Source organism: Triticum dicoccoides, chromosome 6B, assembly GCF_002162155.2.
Source record: "Triticum dicoccoides isolate Atlit2015 ecotype Zavitan chromosome 6B, WEW_v2.0, whole genome shotgun sequence".
NCBI lineage: Eukaryota > Viridiplantae > Streptophyta > Magnoliopsida > Poales > Poaceae > Triticum > Triticum dicoccoides.
Window position 1 is genome coordinate 671,692,006 of NC_041391.1, and position 9,623 is coordinate 671,701,628.

A 9,623-nucleotide genomic window follows, 5' to 3' on the forward strand; every position below is an offset into this window, starting at 1 on the left:
GCCAACCTCCCCCGCCACTACCCCACCAGCGTCGACCCCCTCCCTCCCACCTTCTCCCATGTCGCCCCGACCACCATCCTCCATCGCCGCCCTGGCACGTGCGGCCCGCTGGATCCGACGAGCCACGCCCACGGAGCTGTTGGAAATATGCCCTAGAGGCAATAATAAAAGCATTATTATTATATTTCTTTGTTCATGATAATTGTCTTTATTCATGCTATAACTGTATTATCCGGAAATCGTAATACACGTGTGAATACATAGACCATAATATGTCCCTAGTAAGCCTCTAGTTGACTAGCTCGTTGATCAACAGATAGTCATGATTTCCTGGCTATGGACATTGGATGTCATTGATAACGGGATCACATCATTAGGAGAATGATGTGATGGACAAGACCCAATCCTAAGCATAGTACAAAGATCGTGTAGTTTGTTTGCTAGAGCTTTTCTAATGTCAAGTATCTTTTCCTTTGACCATGAGATCGTGTAACTTCCGGATACCGTAGGAGTGCTTTGGGTGTATCAAACGTCACAACGTAACTGGGTGACTATAAAGGTGCACTACAGGTATTTCCGAAAGTGTCTGTTGGGTTGACACGGATCGAGACTGGGATTTGTCACTCCGGATAACGGAGAGGTATCACTGGGCCCACTCAGTAATGCATCATCATTATGAGCTCAAAGTGACCAAGTGTCTGGTCACGGGATCATGCATTGCGGTACGAGTAAAGTGACTTGCCGGTAACGAGATTGAACAAGGTATTGGGATACCGACGATCGAGTCTCGGGCAAGTAACATACCGATTGACAAAGGGAATTGTATACGGGGTTGATTAATCCTCGACATCGTGGTTCATCCGATGAGATCATCGTGGAGCATGTGGGAGCCAACATGGGTATCCAGATCCCGCTGTTGGTTATTGACTGGAGAGTCGTCTCAGTCATGTCTGCTTGTCTCCCGAACCCGTAGGGTCTACACACTTAAGGTTCGGTGACGCTAGGGTTATGAAGATATGTATATGCAGTAAACCCGAATGTTGTTCGGAGTCCAGGATGAGATCCCGGACGTCACGAGGAGTTCCGGAATGGTCCGGAGGTAAAGAATTATATATACGAAGTGCTGTTTCGGCCATCGGGACAAGTTTCGGGGTTATCGGTATTGTACCGGGACCACCGGAGGGGTCCCGGGGGCCCACCGGGTGGGGCTACCTGCCCCGGGGGGCCACATGGGCTGTAGGGGGTGCGCCTTGGCCTGCATGGGCCAAGGGCACCAGCCCCAACATAGGCCCATGCGCCTAGGGTTTAAGGGGGAAGAGTCCTAGGAGGGGAAGGCACCTCCTAGGTGCCTTGGGGGGGAGGGAAACCCCCCTTGGCCGCCGCCCCCCCTAGGAGATTGGATCTCCTAGGGACGGCACCCCCCTAGGCCCTCCTATATATAGTGGGGGAGAGGAGGGATTTCATACCTCAGCCTTTGGTGCTTCCCTCTCTCCCCGTTACGTCTCTCTCTCGTAGTATAGGCGAAGCCCTGCTACTGTGACGCCCTGCATCCACCACCACGCCGTCGTGCTGCTGGATCTTCATCAACCTCCCCTCCCCCCTTGCTGGATCAAGAAAGGAGGAGACGTCATCCGTTCCGTACGTGTGTTGAACGCGGAGGCACCGTCCGTTCGGTGCTAAGATCATCGGTGATTTGAATCACGTCGTGTTCGACTACATCATCCCCGTTCTTTGAACGCTTCCGCTCGTGATCTACAAGGTACGTAGATGCATCTAATCACTCGTTGCTCGATGAACTCCTAGATGGATCTTGGTGAAACCGTAGGAAAATTTTTGTTTTCTGCAACGTTCCCCAACAGTGGCATCATGAGCTAGGTCTATGCGTAGTTCCTCTTGCACGAGTAGAACACAATTTGTTGTGGGCGTAGATTTGTCAACTTTCTTGCCGCTACTAGTCTTATCTTGCTTCAGCGGTATTGTGGGATGAAGCGGCCTGGACCAACCTTACACGTACGCTTACGTGAGACCGGTTCCACCGACTAACATGCACTAGTTGCATAAGGTGGCTGGCGGGTGTCTGTCTCTCCTACTTTAGTTGAAGCGGATTCGATGAAAAGGGTCCTTATGAAGGGTAAATAGAAGTTGACAAATCACGTTGTGGCTTTCACGTAGGTAAGAAAACGTTCTTGCTAGAACCCTACTTCAGCCACGTAAAAACTTGCAACAACAATTAGAGAACGTCTAACTTGTTTGTGCAGCAAGTGCTTTGTGATATGATATGGCCAAAGTTGTGATGAATGATGAATGATCTATATGTCATGTATGAGATGTTCATGCTATTGTAATAGGAATCACGACTTGCATGTCGATGAGTATGAAAACCGGTAGGAGCCATAGGAGTTGTCTTTTTTTTTGTATGACCTGCGTGTCATTGAAGAACGCCATGTAAACTACTTTACTTTATTACTAAACGCGTTAGTCATAGAAGTAGAAGTAGTCGTTGGCGTGACAACTTCATGAAGACACGATGATGGAGATCATGATGATGGAGATCATGGTGTCATGCCGGTGACAAGATGATCATGGAGCCCCGAAGATGAAGATCAAAGGAGCTATGTGATATTGGCCATATCATGTCACTATTATTATTTGATTGCATGTGATGTTTATCATGTTTTGCATCTTGTTTACTTAGAACGACGGTAGTGAATAATATGATCCCTTACAACAATTTCAAGAAGTGTTCTCCCCTAACTGTGCACCGTTGCTACAGTTCGTCGTTTCGAAGCACCACGTGTTAATCGGGTGTGATAGATCCTTACGTTCACATACAACGGGTGTAAGAAGTTTTACACATGCAAAAACACTTAGGGTTAACTTGACGAGCCTAGCATGTGAAGACATGGCCTCGGAACACAGAGACCGAAAGGTCGAACACGAGTCGTATGGAAGATACGATCAACATGAAGATGTTCACCGGCGATGACTAGTCCGTCTCACGTGTTAATCGGACATGGCCTAGTCGACTCGGATCGTGTAACACTTAGATGACTAGAGGGATGTCTAATCTGAGTGGGAGTTCATTAATAATTTGATTAGATGAACTTAATTATCATGAACTTAGTCTAAAATCTTTACAATATGTCTTGTAGATCAAATGGCCAACGTTGTATTCAATTTCAACGCGTTCCTAGAGAAAACCAAGCTGAAAGACGATGGCAGCAACTATACGGACTGGGTCCAGAACCTGAGGATCATCCTCATAGCTGCCAAGAAAGATTATGTCCTACAAGCACCGCTAGGTGATCCACCTGTCCCACAGAACCAAGATGCTATGAACGCTTGGCAGACACGTACTGATAACTACTCCCTCGTTCAGTGCGGCATGCTTTACAGCTTAGAGCCGGGGATCCAAAAGCGTTTTGAGAGACATGGAGCATATGAGATGTTCGAAGAGCTAAAAATGGTTTTTCAAGCTCATGCCCGGATCGAGAGATATGAAGTCTCCGATAAGTTCTTCAGCTGTAAGATGGAGGAAAATAGTTCTGTCAGTGAGCACATACTCACTATGTCTGGGTTTCATAACCGCTTGACTCAGCTGGGAGTTAATCTCCCGGATGACGCGGTCATTGACAGAATCCTCCAGTCGCTTCCACCAAGCTACAAGAGCTTTGTGATGAACTTCAATATGCAGGGGATGGTAAAGACCATTCCTGAAGTATTTGCAATGCTGAAATCAGCAGAGGTAGAAGTCAAGAAGGAACATCAAGTGTTGATGATGAATAAAACCACTAAGTTCAAGAAGGGCAAGGGTAAAAAGAACTTCAAGAAGGACGGCAAGGAAGTTGTTGCGCCCGGCAAGCAAGCTGTCGGGAAGAAGTCAAAGAATGGACCCAAGCCTGAGACTGAGTGCTTTTATTGCAAAGGGAAGGGTCACTGGAAGCGGAACTGCCCCAAATACTTAGCGGACAAGAAGGCCGTCAACACCAAAGGTATATTTGATATACATGTAATTGATGTGTACCTTACCAGTACTCGTAGTAACTCCTGGGTATTTGATACCGGTGTCATTGCTCATATTTGTAACTCACCGCAGGAGCTGCGGAATAAACGAAAACTGGAGAGGGACGAGGTGACGATGTGCGTCGGGAATGGTTCCAAGGTCGATGTGATCGCCGTCGGCAAGCTACCTCTACATTTACCTACGGGATTAGTTATAAACCTCAATAATTGTTATTTAGTGCCAAGTTTGAGCATGAACATTGTATCAGGATCTCGTTTAATACGAGATGGCTACTCATTTAAATCTGAGAATAATGGTTGTTCTATTTATATGAGAGATATGTTTTATGGTCATGCTCCGATAGTCAATGGTTTATTCTTTATGAATCTCGAGCGTAATGCTACACATATTCATAGTGTAAGTACCAAAAGGTGTAAGATTGATAGTGATAGTCCCACATACTTGTGGCATTGCCGCCTTGGTCACATAGGTGTCAAACGCATGAAGAAGCTCCATGCTGATGGACTTTTAGAGTCTCTTGATTACGAATCATTTGACACGTGCGAACCATGCCTCATGGGTAAAATGACCAAGACTCCGTTCTCAGGAACAATGGAGCGAGCAACCAACCTATTAGAAATCATACATACTGATGTGTGCGGTCCAATGAGTGTTGAGGCTCGCGGTGGCTATCGTTATGTTCTCACCCTCACTGATGACTTGAGTAGATATGGGTATGTCTACTTAATGAAACACAAGTCTGAGACCTTTGAAAAGTTCAAGGAATTTCAGAGTGAAGTTGAGAATCAACGTGACAGGAAAATCAAGTTTCTACGATCAGATCGTGGAGGAGAATACTTGAGTCACGAGTTTGGTACACACTTAAGAAAATGTGGAATAGTTTCACAACTCACGCCGCCTGGAACACCTCAGCGTAATGGTGTGTCCTAACATCGTAATCGCACTCTATTAGATATGGTGCGATCTATGATGTCTCTTACCGATTTACCGCTATCCTTTTGGGGCTATGCTTTAGAGACTGCCGCATTCACTTTAAATAGGGCTCCGTCGAAATCTGTTGAGACGACACCGTATGAATTATGGTTTGGGAAGAAACCTAAGCTGTCGTTTCTAAAAGTTTGGGGATGCGATGCTTATGTCAAGAAACTTCAACCTGAAAAGCTCGAACCCAAGTTGGAAAAATGCGTCTTCATAGGATACCCTAAAGAAACTTATGGGTATACCTTCTACCTCAGATCCGAAGGCAAGATCTTTGTTGCCAGGAATGGATCCTTTCTAGAGAAAGAGTTTCTCTCGAAAGAAGTAAGTGGGAGGAAAGTAGAACTTGATGAAGTATTGCCTCTTGAACCGGTAAATGGCGCAACTCAAGAAAATATTCATGAGGCACCTGCACCGACTAGAGAGGAAGTTATTAATGATCAATATACTTCTGATCAAGCTCCTACTGAAATTCGAAGGTCCACAAGGACACGTTCCGCACCAGAATGGTACGGCAACCCTGTCTTGGAAATCATGTTGTTGGACAACAGTGAACCTTCGAACTATGAAGAAGCGATGGTGGGCCCGGATTCCGACAAATGGCTAGAAGCCATGAAATCCGAGATAGGATCCATGTATGAAAACGAAGTATGGACTTTGACTGACTTGCCCGTTGAACGGCGAGCCATAGAAAATAAATGGATCTTTAGGAAGAAGACAGACGCGGATGGTAATGTGACCATCTATAAAGCTCGGCTTGTTGCTAAGGGTTATCGACAAGTTCAAGGGGTTGACTACGATGAGACTTTCTCACCGGTAGCGAAGCTGAAGTCCGTCCGAATCATGTTAGCAATTGCCGCATTCTACGATTATGAGATATGGCAAATGGACGTCAAAACGGCATTCCTTAATGGTTTCCTTAAGGAAGAATTGTATATGATGCAGCCGGAAGGTTTTGTCGATCCTAAGAATGCTAACAAGGTGTGCAAGCTCCAACGCTCGATTTATGGAGAAGCGTTTGGGTTTGGGTTTGATGAGATGATGAGATGATCAAAGCGTTTGGGTTTACGCAGACTTATGGAGAAGCCTGCGTTTACAAGAAAGTGAGTGGGAGCTCTGTAGCATTTCTCATATTATATGTAGATGACATACTTTTGATGGGAAATCATATAGAACTCTTGGACAGCATCAAGGCCTACTTGAATAAGAGTTTTTCAATGAAGGACCTTGGAGAAGCTGCTTATATATTGGGCATCAAGATCTATAGGGATAGATCAAGACGCCTCATAGGTCTTTCACAAAGCACATACCTTGATAAGATTTTGAAGAAGTTCAAAATGGATCAGTCCAAGAAAGGGTTCTTGCCTGTTTTGCAAGGTGTGAAATTGAGCTCAGCTCAATGTCCGACCACGGCAGAAGATATAGAAGAGATGAGCGTCATCCCCTATGCATCAGCCATAGGTTCTATTATGTATGCCATGGTGTGTACCAGACCTGATGTAAACCTTGCCGTAAGTTTGGTAGGAAGGTACCAAAGTAATCCCGGCAAGGAACACTGGACAGCGGTCAAGAATATCCTGAAGTACCTAAAAAGGACTAAGGAAATGTTTCTCGTTTATGGAGGTGACGAAGAGCTTGTCTTAAAGGGTTACGTCAACGCTAGCTTCGACACAGATCTGGATGACTCTAAGTCACAAACCGGATACGTGTATATGTTGAATGGTGGAGCAGTGAGCTGGTGCAGCTGCAAACAGAGCGTCGTGGCGGGATCTACATGTGAAGCGGAGTACATGGCAGCCTCGGAGGCAGCACATGAAGCAATATGGGTGAAGGAGTTCATCGCCGACCTAGGAGTCATACCCAATGCGTCAGGGCCAATCAAACTCTTTTGTGACAACACTGGAGCTATTGCACTTGCCAAGGAGCCCAGGTTTCACAAGAAGACTAGGCACATCAAGCGTCGCTTCAACTCCATCCGTGAAAATGTTCAAGATGGAGACATAGAGATTTGTAAAGTACATACGGACCTGAATATAGCAGATCCGTTGACTAAACCTCTCCCTAGGGCAAAACATGATCAACACCAGAATTCCATGGGTGTTCGATTCATCACAATGTAACTAGATTATTGACTCTAGTGCAAGTGGGAGACTGTTGGAAATATGCCCTAGAGGCAATAATAAAAGCATTATTATTATATTTCTTTGTTCATGATAATTGTCTTTATTCATGCTATAACTGTATTATCCGGAAATCGTAATACACGTGTGAGTACATAGACCATAATATGTCCCTAGTAAGCCTCTAGTTGACTAGCTCGTTGATCAACAGATAGTCATGATTTCCTGGCTATGGACATTGGATGTCATTGATAACAGGATCACATCATTAGGAGAATGATGTGATGGACAAGACCCAATCCTAAGCATAGTACAAAGATCGTGTAGTTCGTTTGCTAGAGCTTTTCTAATGTCAAGTATCTTTTCCTTTGACCATGAGATCGTGTAACTCCCGGATACCGTAGGAGTGCTTTGGGTGTATCAAACGTCACAACGTAACTGGGTGACTATAAAGGTGCACTACAGGTATTTCCGAAAGTGTCTATTGGGTTGACACGGATCAAGACTGGGATTTGTCACTCCGGATAACGGAGAGGTATCACTGGGCCCACTCGGTAATCCATCATCATTATGAGCTCAAAGTGACCAAGTGTCTGGTCACGGGATCATGCATTGCGGTACGAGTAAAGTGACTTGCCGGTAATGAGATTGAACAAGGTATTGGGATACCGACGATCGAGTCTCGGGCAAGTAACATACCGATTGACAAAGGGAATTGTATACGGGGTTGATTAATCCTCGACATCGTGGTTCATCCGATGAGATCATCGTGGAGCATGTGGGAGCCAACATGGGTATCCAGATCCCGCTGTTGGTTATTGACTGGAGAGTCGTCTCAGTCATGTCTGCTTGTCTCCCGAACCCGTAGGGTCTACACACTTAAGTTTCGGTGACGCTAGGGTTATGAAGATATGTATATGCAGTAAACCCGAATGTTGTTCAGAGTCCCGGATGAGATCCCGGACGTCACGAGGAGTTCCGGAATGGTCCGGAGGTAAAGAATTATATATAGGAAGTGCTGTTTCGGCCATCGGGACAAGTTTCGGGGTTATCGGTATTGTACCGGGACCACCGGAGGGGTCCCGGGGGCCCACCGGGTGGGGCTACCTGCCCCGGGGGGCCACATGGGCTGTAGGGGGTGCGCCTTGGCCTGCATGATCCAAGGGCACCAGCCCCAACATAGGCCCATGCGCCTAGGGTTTAAGGGGGAAGAGTACTAGGAGGGGAAGGCACCTCCTAGGTGCCTTGGGGGGAGGGAAACCCCCCTTGGCCGCCGCCCCCCTAGGAGATTGGATCTCCTAGGGCCGGCCACCCCCCTAGGCCCTCCTATATATAGTGGGGGAGAGGAGGGATTTCATCCCTCAGCCTTTGGTGCTTCCCTCTCTCCCCGTTACGTCTCTCTCTCGTAGTATAGGCGAAGCCCTGCTACTGTGACGCCCTGCATCCACCACCACGCCGTCGTGCTGCTGGATCTTCATCAACCTCCCCTCCCCCCTTGCTGGATCAAGAAAGGAGGAGATGTCATCCGTTCCGTACGTGTGTTGAACGCGGAGGCACCGTCCGTTCGGTGCTAAGATCATCGGTGATTTGAATCACGTCGTGTTCGACTACATCATCCCCGTTCTTTGAACGCTTCCGCTCGCGATCTACAAGGTACGTAGATGCATCTAATCACTCGTTGCTAGATGAACTCCTAGATGGATCTTGGTGAAACCGTAGGAAATTTTTTGTTTTCTGCAACGTTCCCCAACAGGAGCCCCACCTACTCCGGCCCCCGTCAACTTCGCCGGTTCCGATGGTGGCTGGGCAGCAACCGGTGCGCTGCAGTCCACCCGGCGCGGCACTGCAGTCCCCTCCCTTCCATCCCTTACTTCTACCTCTGACCTCCCTCTATCGCCGGTCTGTGCGGCCTCGGCTGAGCGCGCCACCAGCCCAACTACCCGCGCCTTCCCAGCTCCCCGCGCCACCCTTCTCTGGCGCTCCCTGGTTCGGTCACCGCCTCGGTGCCTCCTCTCTGTTCTTGACATAATTCAGCTGCCATCGTGATTCAGTGCAGCTCCCCGGCGTGTGCAGCTCCAGCCGCGACATGCAATCCTGTTTTCGTACCAAAGTGCGCTGGCGTTGGTGCGGGGGTCAACAGGGACCCGAGTGTTTGTATTTTTGGTGTTTCTGATGCAGTGCATTGTCCTCTCAGCGCAGCTCATAAGCATTTTTTTTGCTTTTTAATACAGATTTTGGCTGTGTGTTTAATCTGTAGTTCGGTGGAGTACAGTTCCTGGCAGTGTAGTTTTGCACACAAAATGGTGACCAGCCACAAATTTCACAGGCGCACTCAGCGTGCAGTGCAGTGTGCCCCCGGGATCTCATGCAGCTTGATTGCTGCCCCCATGCAGCTCGGCATGTCACCAGCTCGGTTGCAACACGCTTGAAAGGGAGCGTTGTTTCTCTCTTCAAAGAAATTAAACAAAATCTTCAGTGTGGCTCACTCTTGGCTGTTACTG